This window comes from Mirounga leonina, unplaced genomic scaffold (genome assembly GCF_011800145.1).
Source record: "Mirounga leonina isolate KUSES-001 unplaced genomic scaffold, KU_Mleo_1.0 Mir_53, whole genome shotgun sequence".
Lineage (NCBI taxonomy): Eukaryota > Metazoa > Chordata > Mammalia > Carnivora > Phocidae > Mirounga > Mirounga leonina.
In genome coordinates this window covers 67064870-67077560 of record NW_023270807.1, presented here as the reverse complement: position 1 = coordinate 67077560, position 12691 = coordinate 67064870, and the positions used below count along the sequence as shown (strand labels likewise).

The following is a 12691-nucleotide window of genomic DNA, read 5'->3' as shown; positions in this document are numbered from 1 at the left end:
TAGGCAGTTTCCATCCTCTGACTGTGGTGAGCTTGGAGATGTGAGCAGAACTGTCATAGCTAAAATATAAGCCACCTTCTGACATTAGCCTGAAGAATTCGTTAGTATTACATATTCCATGCAAAACTGAGGTGTAAACACCGCTTCTGCCAAAAGACATTTCTATTTGGCTTGATGGAGTAAACTGCCCATGGTTGGAGGGAGAGGGTGGTGGGCCCTTTTTTACCTTATACTCACCTGCACCTCTACCCCCAGCCCCTTCTTCAGTCTCCTCTTGTGGACATCAGAGGTCATCAGTCCATTGTTGCATATTAGCTGTTACATGCCCTTTTTAGTGGACAGCAGTCATCTTTTTCCAGATGTCGTGCATTGCAGGTGTGTGTCTATCTCCATTGTTGTCTGTCCTTGCCATGTTTAGGCAACCATCTACACAGCTGCACGTCTCCCACTCCTACCAGCCCTAAAAGATCTTGGGCTTCTTTTTCTGATAGGGCTCTCGGAGAATGTAGCTTACATAGTCCCAGGGTAAACTGCCTCTGCTGCCAGTATGGTTTTAGATCTGTATTCTCACTTGCAACAAAAGCTACAGTGTTGCCACGGTTGGGGATGAATTATGAGGTATGAATTAGGCATAGACAGGTTGCTAGAATGGATGGAGTTGTTTGTCCAGCTGAAGAAGTCACATCTTACTCAGATACTTCTGTCCACCTGTGTGTAGTCTCTTCCCAATCTTGGCTTCACTGTCTGGCTCCCCCATGCTTCTCCTCTACCCCACATTTCAGTATGTGTCTGTCGAGACCCAGTTCCACTCCCGCTTAATACTGAGTAAGCATCAGCTAGATAATGTGCAAATACTTTAGCCTATTAGCACGTGGTTAAGATGATGTCTTAGATTCAGCCATTTGTGGGTTAAAATCCAGCTCAACCTAGCTTTGGGGGTTTCGTCAAGTAACTTGCCCTCCCTATACTCATGCCCCCATCTGTAAAATAATAGTACCCAGTTCACAAGGCTGCTGATGGATCAAAGGAGAGCGTTTGCTTATTGTACCTAACACCAGCTTTAGGCACTACAGTGAGTGCTCAGTAAAATGGACACGTAGCTGTTTATAATCTGGCTTCATCTTCCGCCACCTTCCCAGCTGCATATATCCATTCCATTAAACTGTAAGCTCCTTTTGAGCAGGCGCCTGACCCCTTCCCTCTGAGAGCCTTGCATGATGCCTGGCACATGTTTCAGTGCTCTGTAAACGCAGAAACAAATCCAGTAAGCCCCATGGAACCATGCCCTACCACACGTCTGTGCTCTCATGTGAACTCCCACCCCCTCCTCACCTGGGCCAGGTACCTCACAGTGGCTGGCCTGGATGAATTCAGACCCCTCTGTGCTCTCTCCCCCACCCAAGTCCAGATTTGAGGTCTCCCTCCTAAGTACACATAAGCTCCTCACGGGCAGGGCCTTGTTTACTTGACTCCATATCCACAACCCTTTGCACAGCGCCTGTCACATAGAGAGGATCAAAATATGTTTACTGAATAGAGGCTAGAGATAGGGCTGTAAAGAAAAAGAAAAAGATAAGAATGCAAGGAAAATGAAATCGTTGAAAACAGGTGATTTGTTACTATGGTGATTTCTGAGTAACTTTGGTCTGGGGGAGTGGGGGAAGTTTCTTTGTTCTTATTATTGTTTTCTGTGTAACTTCCTCATCTCCAGCAACTCAGGAGAACAGCTATACCTAGCAATCCTAGGAAAGACTCAGAGAGAATTGGAGCCTCCCTGTGAGGAGGGGGAGGTGGATCAAGACCCCAGCAGGTCTCGAGTACCTGAGCTGATTGTACCATATCATAAGTTGTCCTTCACTTTAGCAGCAGAGAGACATGGAGGGCATAGTTGGGTCTTCTGAAAACCACAGTAAGAAAGAACATTTTAAGCCATAGTGCAAAAAAAAATAAAAACTGTAGGGCATAGCAATGCCTAGCTCCTATCACGTCATTAAAACTCTCATAATATGCATGGTCCAGGCTCTGGCCATGGCAGAGGGAGCATTCATAGCCAAACCTGGCTACTTGGTCACGTTACTCCGTGGGTGCTCGTGATTGATAACAGGCCTCTAGGGCTGTGGAGAGTGGAGACCTCTGTGCCTGTTTATAGAATCGGTTCTGCTTGAGTGTGTACAGGAGGGTTCTGGGCTCCTTCAGGAGTGTTAGGCTTAGTATGAATCCTTAGAGCTCCTTGTTGAGGCCTGTTGCTCGACCAAGAAGGAAACCAGGCTCCACAGTGTCAAGTGATATGCTCTGGACCACGTGGCAACTCACAGCCTTGTCCCAGCTTTATCACTGCTCCCAGACCTGCTCCAATCCAGGAGCCTGGTACCCAGGACTGAAATGTCCTAGAGACTTAGGAGCCAGTCCTAAGCTGGATCACTGTAAAGAGAAGAACACTTAAAGAGCACTTTCAGCCCTAGTGCAAAAAATGAAATAATGGTAGGACACAGCAATGCCCAACTCCTGTCACACCATTAAATCTTTCATTCTTTGTTCTTTTCAAAAAGTATGAAGAAAATGGCTAGGAACAGAGCATGCTTCTCAAAAGGAAACGTGGGGTAGTAGGAAGAAGATATGATTGCATTAGACATGGATCCAGGTCCCACTGACTGGGTGACCCCAGACAAGTTAACTTAAATTCTGTGAGCCCAAGATTCCTTGACTGTGGAATACCCTTTCAAGGTTGTCCTGAAGATTAAATGAAATACCATATGTGAAGTGCCAAGCACAAAATAAGTTCTCAATAAATGGTAGCTATTGTTACAATTTGTTATTGTTATCCTACTAACCTGCCTTAATACAAGTTTAACTGTCAGTATCAACGGAGGATAGAAGCTCTTACTGGTTCTAGAGACTATGGGGGAAAAAACCAAGTAAGTGACCAATAGAGCCACCTTTGACCTCTATGGTAGATTTCCTTCCTTCTTGTGGTAGGTTACAGGCTACCTGTTATAACAAAAAGACCCCACTCGCTCCTCCCCACAAAAATCCGGTGGCTCCCACAAGATAGACGTTCATGCGTCTCTCGTGTTAGGTCACAGATCACAGCTCTAAGGCAGATGAGCAGCCATGCTCTCCAAGACTGTCTAGGGCCCAGGTTCCTGTGTCCTGTGGTTCTGCCAGTCCCTGTCGGGTTGCCATCCTCTGCCTGGAGGAAGCCGATTCACCAGCACCACATCCACTGTCCAGCCCACAGGAAGTGGGAAGGAGGATGGAGAGCAATCCAGTCTCCTTTAAAGACACAGGGGCTGGATATATCACAGCCATTCTCAGCTGGTTGGCCAGAATCAGACATGGCCCTCCTAGCTGCAAGGGAAGCTGAAAGTGGAGTCTTCGGGTGCATAGCCGTAGGCCTCACTGTGGAGGAGGGGGGTGAGTCTGGTGGCAGAGGGAGCAGTCTGCCCACCCTTCACCTCATCCTCCCGCTACCCATTCTCAGTCATCTGGATTCGGGCCTCAACATTGCAAGGCTGTGATACCAGAATCTGCAAGGGGACAATCTGCTGTGCTGTCTTCTTTAAGAAGATAAACCCCAAGTTCAATTACTGTGCAAGACACTCTAAAATTCACACTCTGCTGCATTCACATGCCAAGTGAAAAGTCTATTGAATTGCTTTACTGTAAATTTTATAAGCGACGGTGTTTACAAAATGTATGCTGGTATATAAACCACGTCTTTCCTTTTCAGCTTTGTTAACAGAAACCTGACAGGATTTCTATCTGGTGCCAAGTAGGTCATCAATGAGTGCTCTAGCAACACATGTTCCTCCCACACAGAGTGGCCGCAGTTTGTCATTCCAGATACCGTTTTTATATGCTGCTGGGGACAGCGTCCCTGCAGTGGGTCCCCATCCTCCTCCTCTTCCTTACTATCTCCCATGTTAACTTCCTTGTTAATTTCCTCGGATCTCTATAGGCAGTCAGCTTGGATGCAACTACCACAGAGTCAGCCAACCTGGGCTCAATGCGGGTAAGAAAAGTAAGCTCCAGGGAAGGCAGAGACGGTCGTCACTCCCTTCAGGCGCAGAAGTGGTAGGAGGAGACTGGCTAGAGTCCACTGGCCTCTGTGTTTCCTTTGTTCCCGTCATCACTGTCACTGTTGTTCCTTGAACCAGTAAAGGCCATGGAGTTAGGGGCGCGTTTTCTGAAGGCCTACTTTATCAGCATTCACACCAAAACAGCTGCCGAGAAGCTTTGAAATTCGAAACCACTGCAAGGGATGCAGAAGTGAAGGCCCAGAGTGTTGCTGATTCCTTGCAACTTGAGAAAGTGCCAACATAAAGATCCAGGGGAGGGGGGCCAGGGCTTCACGTCATTCTTCAAAGAAAAGACATCTGCTTCAGTGCCAAAAACACAATGCAAGTGGCTTCACAACCAAATTCTCAGAGTGCTCTGACTCCAGATAAGTCATCAGTGGAAAGGGGGTCTCGTGGGGACACAAACACAAACATGAGCTCGAGGGCAAAAAGAAGAAAAGTAAAATTTCCTTATTCAAAGTCCATTCTGTTTCTTTAACTGATGAATTAAAGGGAAAAAGAATTCATTGTTTTCTGAAAGGAAGAGGCCACATTTGCAGAATCATCTGGCGAGGAACCTCCATAGAGACTAAAAAGATTGGCAGAGAGGGTTTTTGTTTGGCCTTGGAGAGAGAACCTCCTCAGCGTTCATTCTCCACACTGGCGGGCAGGGGGCATTGATGACGCCTGTTCACACAGCTGCTTTGTGCTAATGTGCTTTCTCGTGGCTCCACCAGGTGACACCCCGACCCTTGGGCCCTTGGCCAGTTCAGCCCAGAAAGCCAGTCTCTACCACTGTGGCCCAGATGTGACACTGACTCTCTCGTTTCCTTTTGCCAGTTCATGAAAGGAAGCCTACATGTTTATTTTTGTTTTCCTCTGGTTGTTTTTATATAACAGGGCCAAGGAGAGTAGAAAGATGTTTGGCCAAATATCAACATCAGGAAGAAGCATCTTTGTTGAATCTTTTATGTTTCTGAAAAATTTTAGGTTGCATAAACCAGTGTTGGTTACTATTCTGTGCCCTGCTTGGAATGCACCAGATTCTAAGGACTGGGGAATTCTAGTCAGAGTAAGAAGTCACACCATCAAAATGCCAGGCTGAATGTCCCAGCAGGAAAGGGTGAGGGCAACAAGAGGAAAAGTGAGAGAAAAGTATAGAATTTTTCTGCCTGGTGCCCTAAGCAAGTCCCCTTGTCTCCACCAACAGTGAGCATCCAAAGAACAAAGTGTTTCACTTCATTCTGCCCACCTCCCTAGAGCCATGCCAGTGTGTGGTCTTCAGGCCCTCGCTCACAGAGAGGTCTTGCAGATACCTTAAAATCCAGAACTCCTCGGTTATATTCCAACATTGACTTGTTCAGAGTACTGTCATTCTGACTTTATTGGGTTTCCCCAGGTACCTAGGAGCTTGGGCCTTGAAGGTTCTCAAGAACCCACTAATCCAGCCACCCGACTTCTGATTCTGATATCCCACATTTTGCCACTTGCCACCTACATGGTCCTCTAAGTTGTTTGTGTTATGGCTTTGCTTAATCTGTGCCCTTAATTAGATTTTCATGGCTGCCCATCTGGGTGATTCACCACCCCTCCCAGCACTGCTCCCTCACTGCCCACTTCCCAGCACAGATGTTATAAAGACTCACTCAGAAACCTGTCTGTCCTAAGGGGCGCCTGGGTGGCTTGGTCAGTGGCTCAAGCAGCCAACTCTTGATTTCAGCTCAGGTCATGATCTCAGGGTCCTGGGATCAGGCCTAGCATCAGGCTCCACACTCAGTGGGGAGTCTGCTTGAGAATTCTCTCCCTCTTTCTCTCTCTCTCTATCTCTCTCTCAAATAAATAAATTAATTAAAAAGAAAAGGAAATCTCTCTGTCCTTCAGTACCTTTCACCTTTCAAACCTTCCAGGAGGAGAGGTTGCTTCCTAACAGACTTTAGAATCAGTCACTCTCTCTCCCTCTCTTAATTTTTAGAATCAGTTGCCACTCAATAAACAGTCTCTGTGCCCCTCAAAAAAAAAAAAAAGAAGAAAAAAAAATTTTTTTAGAATCAGTTACTCTCTTTCCTTCTCTTAATTTTTCAGTTCACAAAGCATACTTCATCAATGTATGGTTATATACTTATATACAAATTAAATCAGTAACAGATAAAATTAAAGGAATCTTTCCTATTTAAAAAATTATTTATTCTCATAAAAATTGTGCTTTCTCAGTATAGATAATCTGAGGGGAAAAAACAGAAGAAAGAACAGTCACCCATAGTGTTATTCCCCCACACGCCACCAGCAAGCATCTTGGTATCTTTCCTTCCAAACAATTTTTTAGGCATTTGTCATATAGTCACAATCATGTGATCCTTCTTAGTGTAATATGAGCATTTTTCTGTATTGCTGATTATTTTCTGTAACCGGAAGTTTTAATTTCTGTTTTACTTTACATGAACGGCATTTCTTATTATATACTTAACCATCATCTTCTTGTTAAACAATTAGCAAGTTTTCTGACTTTCAAATTATAAATAACATGTCATAGGACCTCTTCATGTGTCATTTTTCAAAAAGTGTCTCTTTAGCACAGATTCACAAAGAACAGGCCCATTTTTAAGGTTGTTTATATATATATAATATTGTCAAATTGGTTTATGAAACGGTTATACACTAATTCCTGGTCTTCTATCAGCAATATATGAGAACAGGCATTTCGGGGGACCTCCGTCACTATTGGGCAGACTTCCTTTTGAAATTTTGTTAATTGAGAGGTGAAAGTCTCTCATTAATCAACATTGTGTTTCTTTGATTACTACTGAAGGTAACATTTTCCCATAAGTTTCACAAGTCCTTTCTCCTTTCTTTGAACTGCCAATTAACATGCTTTCCCATTTACCTAATCTTAGGGGGGTTTTTATCTATATAAATTCCTTACATATTAAAATATGAACCCAAGAGAATTGAAAGCATATGTCCACACAAAAACTTATGCATGAATGTTCATAGCCTCATTTTTCATACAGCCAGGAAATGACAGCAATCCAAATGTTGATCAACTGATGATTGGTAAACAAGTGGTGTATCCATACAACAGAATATTTTCAGCCATAAAAAGGAATGAAGTACTGATTCATGCTACAAAATGAATGAACCTTGCAAACCGTGTGCCAAGAGAAAGAAGCCAGTCACAGAAGGCTACATATTATATGATTGCATTCATATGAAATGTCCAAATAGGCAAATCCATAAAGACGTAAAACTCCTGGTTGTCAGGTGTAAGTCTGAGAAGGGAATGAGAAGTAACTCCTGAATGAGTACAGGTTCCTTTTGGGGGTAATGAAAATGTCTAGGATTAGATAGTGACAGTGGTTTCCTTTGTATATTAAATATACATATCACATATATAATGTATTTGTATATGTAATATGTGTATAGAAAATATAAAACCACTGAACTGTAAACTTTAAGAGGGTGAATTTTATGGTATGTGAATTATATATCAATAAAAATAAAAATTTAAGCTAGTAACCACTAAGGAACCTTTTTTCCCTCCCAAAAGGGGTGGGAGAAGGCCTGAAAAACTTTATAATCTGTGCTCTAATTCTTTCTGAACCCTTTGGCATAGACAGTTAAAACATATCCTTATTTTTTATCACCATTTCCCCCTAGTCTTAACCGTGAGATCTGAAGTGAAGTGAATGTAAGAAGAAAATGTTCTTCGCTCCTTTTGGAGCCTTTCCATGGTTTGGTGTTAAAACCTCATTTGGCCATTTGGGTTTGGGAATGGTTCCAGCTCTTTGTTGACTGCAGTGTTAAATCTCACCATCGGGGTCTAATGCTTCCATTTCTTTCTTTATTAAGTACGTTTGACTCTCCGGGCATCAGGGAATGGAAGGTTTTAGAGAAGGGAAAGGAGAACATGCTGCAGGGAGTGAGCCACTGCTTCTCGGCATGGGGGGTGATTTGAACAAGACAAACCAGGGTGGTAGCCAAAAAATCTAGGTCCCAGGAATGTGGTTCTTTTCTTAAAGTGATGTGACATTTGTGAGAGTGATTTACATGAGTTCGGGTCCTTTGCTGTGCGGTACAGAACAAGATTCATTGTCCTCACCCTCCAGAGGACCTTGCAGAGTCATGCACAAATGATCATCCAACACCACCTCTTGTTATTTCCAAAGCAAAGCTTTGATTTGATTTTTAAATAGGCTCTGTTCTCCCACTCTTGCACGTGACTGGTGTCTGCACTGTACGTGTTCCTGGGTCTACATCAGTCTTTGCACCTCAAAGATGTGACATTTTATTGCTTGGGTAGGGGGAGGGTGTTGTCCCTCATGGGACTCCACCAAGAGTAGAAATCTGTTATTTTGTGCTTGGAGAAAGCATTGCTTGTGTTCTGTTTATACAGTAAATATGTTCCAGAAAGTTTTGCCTGTATAGCAAATCATGTTTTAAGTGCAGTCCGCAAGCTCACTTATACCAAGGAAACCAGTGCTCACTCCTTTGTGGTGTATATAAACACTCACCACAGGCGCCTGGTGGCTCTGTTGTTGGGCATCTGCCTTTGGCTCAGGTCGGGGTCCCGGGGCCCTGGGATCGAGCCCCGCATCGGGCTCCCTGCTCAGCGGGGAGCCTGCTATTCCTTTACCCTCACCCCACTTGTGCTCTCTCTCTCTCCCCCCCCAACATAGGTAAAATAAATAAATAAATAAATAAACACCACATCTAGGAAATATCAGGAAACTAAGGGGAGCTTCAGTGTCGTTGGTTCAAACGCTCATTAAGACCCTACACCACATGAAGGAAGCCGGTGACTCACCACGCCTCGCATGGTCCCAGCACCCTTACAGAGCCCACGGTCTTGGGGCAGGGTGTGAATGTGGGGGAGTGAGGCCCAGTCCCTGATGTCAGGGCCCCCATTAGTCATGCACAGGAAGCTGGGCTCTGGGGCACTAGGGAGCCATCCCCAGAGGCCCCTCTGACCACACACCCACATGCTTACATGGACTGGCCAGGAGTCCGTGGGGCAGGAAGCAACTCTGGTCTACAGGCTCCATGTGCCAGCCATGGAATCAGTCTGTCTGGCTTCACCACCCCTGACGGAACTATGGACAAAGTCTCAAACCTCTCTGCTCCTCTGTTGTCAAATGAGGGAAAAGCATAATACTTCTGTCTGAGGACTGTTATGAGAATCGAGTGAGATAGGATGTTCCAGTACATAGCACGGTGCCCAGCTTGCAGTGAGCCCTCATTTGATATTGGTCATCACTACCAAGATTGGAGCCTTCACCTCAGTGGTGCCCATTCCACCGAAATAGGTATTTGTTTTCTCTTGCTGTGTAACCAGTTACTACAAACGTAGCAGCTTAAACAGCCCCCGTTTATTAGCACACAGTTCTGAGCATCTGGGCATGGTGTGGCTGAGCTCTCTGCTCCCAGGGCTGCATTGGCCAACAGCATTCTCATCTGAAGCCTTGACGAGGAAAGAATCCATTTCCAGGTTCTTGGCCCACTTTAGTTCCTTGTAGTTATAGGACTGAGGTCCCCATTTCTTTGCTTTCTGCCATCTGGGGGCTGTGCTCAGTTCCTAAAGGCCACATAGCCCCCTCTATCTGCCAAGCCAGCAGTGGAGAACATCCCCACCCCCCTCCACCAGAATGCCTCTTACACTTGGTATCTACTTCTCCAGAGAGAGCCCAGTCCCTTTCAAGGGCTCACTTGGTGAGGTCAAGTCCACCTGGGATAATTTCTCTTTGTTAAAGTCAACCATGCCAAATAAAATAGCCTAATCAAGGGAGTGATTATCCCATCAGTCACGAGTCCTAGGGATGATACGGGGTTTGTCACACAAAGGGCAGGAATCTGGGGCATACCTTGGAGTTCTGCCTACCACACCACCTTTTCAGCAAGGCACAGATTTTCACTCCTTCCTTCCATTTGGCAGCAAAGAAGCAGAGTCCTCTGTATTCTTTTTTTTAGCCATCTGGGACTACTGGCTGGACCCCATACCAATACTGAGGTTCAGGCCTCGAGTATTTATATGCCCAACATCCCATCCCAGCTGTGGCAGGGACTTTGGGGAGTGTCTGCACTTCCAAGACGGTCCAACATGGTCCTGCTTTCTCTCCAGCCTTCCCGGTCAGCACTGGCCCTTCTGTCCTGGTGTCCCCAGAAGACAGCACCACCCCTACTCTCTTGTGGGTGGTGTCCTACAAAGAAGAAAGTCCCATCATAAAGGATTGAAAGTGCTGGGAAATTTGGGTGACAGGTTCTGTGTCCCAACAGCCATTGCTACCAATGTGGCACTCATCTGTCTCTGAACGTCCGGCTTCCAGCACTTCTGTGGTGAAAACTAAAGCAAGCCTTTCCTACACTTTCAAGGGATTTGTTTTCTCTATGGAGAATGTAGCTCGATACCTCCGGTTGATTCTTGTGGGTGTTTCCAATCTGACAAGGACCAAGAACCCCCTGCCATGGCTCTTCTCCCCAGAAGTCAAGTCATTTCTGATGTATTTCTGCACATCTCACCCTCTTGCCTTATGGTGTTACTGTTGCCCAGAAAAGGGTGGTTGCTCATTAAACCACCAGTTCTTGCCATGTTCCCAGAGAAGTGTATGAGACTGTGCAGTCGATCTACAATTCAGCTTTAAATTCTTTTTCAACTGTCCCCATCTCAGTTGCTTGTGTTTGGTTTCTAGGTTCCCTTCCTTGTTCCTTTACTTTTATTATGATTTTCACCCAGGTAAAGTGGAGACCAGCTAAAGGGATGGTGAATGGTACCAGCAGGAAACATGCCACATCAGAGTGCAGGCCAGTGTGGCTCGACCTGTCACTCTTCCAAGTCTGCACTGTCAGCAGCAAGGATGGGAACTTCTGAGACAGAAGTGCTCACACTGCTGAAATTAAAATTATTTGTTGTCACTTTCACCTGCCTTCCTCCGGCCATCCCTCCTCTGCCTCCAAGTTTATGTGTCTCGAGAGAAGGTAATTTGCTTTTGCAGAAGACTGCCAATGGCCTTTCCCCCTTTTTGGTACCTAGCTCTCTGAAATCTTCTCTGAAGTCCTGCAGCGTTATAACCTGAGCGTATGGGTGTTGCTTTACTGAGTGGCGTGCAAGGAAGCGTGAGCTTATCTGTGTTTGATGTGCACCTAGCAGCCGGACCGTGGTCTTGGGCGTCGATGGAGGGAATGTATGTTCAGCCAGACTCATTCTGGATCAAAGCAGCCTAGGCGCAGAATCGGGGATAGCGTCCATCTTTTATGTCGGTTTCAGTCGCTCACTCGAGGGCTTATGTGAAGAAGGATTCTGAGGCCACATGTGGCCAGCACCAGACGGTGCGGGTGTGGCAGTCCTCGGGTTCTCTCTTTGACAACTCTTCCCTGAGTTGCTTAATGCTGTTGGCACACATAAGATCCACAGGACTAAGGAAATTTTATGTAAATCAGGTTTTCCTTGCGTAATAGAAAGAGAGCCCTTTGGTTTTGCCAAAGGACTGAAGAATAGGGGGGCTTCGTGGCTATAATCCAGACACCTCGACCACAGTCACAGGATCTTATTGGTCAAAGTGCTTGTCCATCAGTTTCTCTAGGCACAACAACATGCAGAGAAGGATGGCCATGAGTTCCTGGTGTAGGATTTATTCTTCAGAGTAATTCCAAGGTCCCACTTTTGGAACGGCATTATTCCTTGTTTCCCAGTGCCCCACAGATCTCGGGCAAGTATATTAGTACATTATATGTTCATAATGGACCTACAGCATTGGCCATAAATGCCACACCACAGAACCATATGTAATAAAGGATGTTTTTATTTTAACTCAAATGCTCAGAAGTTTGTCTCATGGCAAGGAGCCTGAAGTCATGTTCGGTACAGCTCACAGAGCGGCTTCTGACTCTTCCGTCAGGAAATGGTTAGTCTGACCGCCCCAAGTGGGAGGAAGAAGACCACAAGTTCTTACACAAATATTTTCATTGTGATTAACTTTTAATGTCTTGAGCCTGCATTGACTGATTTATTTTGGTCTCTTTATGTTTGTCAGCAAAGGGAAGAGAGTAAGCAAGACCTGTGCAGAAACATTTCTTACTCTAAACTGCAAATGTATGAAGTGGTAACAGAGCTGTCCCTTCTACAAAAGAAAACTGTTTTCTCCAAAATGATTTTGACTGAGTTTTGGGTTTTTGCACTGTAATCATTTAACAAATATTTATTGAGCTCCCAGAGCGTATAGCACTGTTCTAGACCCTCAGGATGGGATACTAAAACAAAACCAAAAAATAAGCTGCCATCAAGGAGATTACTGTTTGTTTCCTTTCATTATTTCATAGGTCTATATATGGTGTTAGTTGTTTATTTCAGTGGTAATGCTTTTTCTTGGTGGATTGTGAAAGGTGAGTTTTTTCTTAGTTTGGTTAGATATAAGGTCCTGTTTTCAGTGGGGTTCTGACGTGTCATTTCTGTTTTCTTTTGTTGCAGTTGAAAGAGTAGTTTGTAATGAGAGTTCTCATTGGTTTAGATTCTTTTCTCTATCACAAGGAACAATCTTCTAGGGAAGAATCAGCATTTCATACCAATTTTTAAAATTGTGCCCTTCTACCTAGCCTGCCTGTTCTCCTAAGAAAGGCATTGTGAATTGCATGTTGATCACACATAT

The 12691-nt window shown here is 44.9% G+C and overlaps 1 protein-coding gene across 7 annotated transcripts in view; it reads left to right on the top strand.

The window, feature by feature from the left end:
- FYN (FYN proto-oncogene, Src family tyrosine kinase) overlaps positions 1-12691 on the top strand; it is a 211576-nt gene that overhangs the window by 139330 nt on the left and 59555 nt on the right. The window contains exon 4 of one of the 7 annotated variants that reach the window (XM_034991849.1): positions 10783-11024. The exons of the other annotated variants lie outside the window; for them this stretch is intronic. The gene's annotated coding sequence lies outside the window, so the exon portion shown is untranslated. The remainder of the gene's footprint in view (positions 1-10782; positions 11025-12691) is intronic. 7 annotated transcript variants of the gene reach the window in all.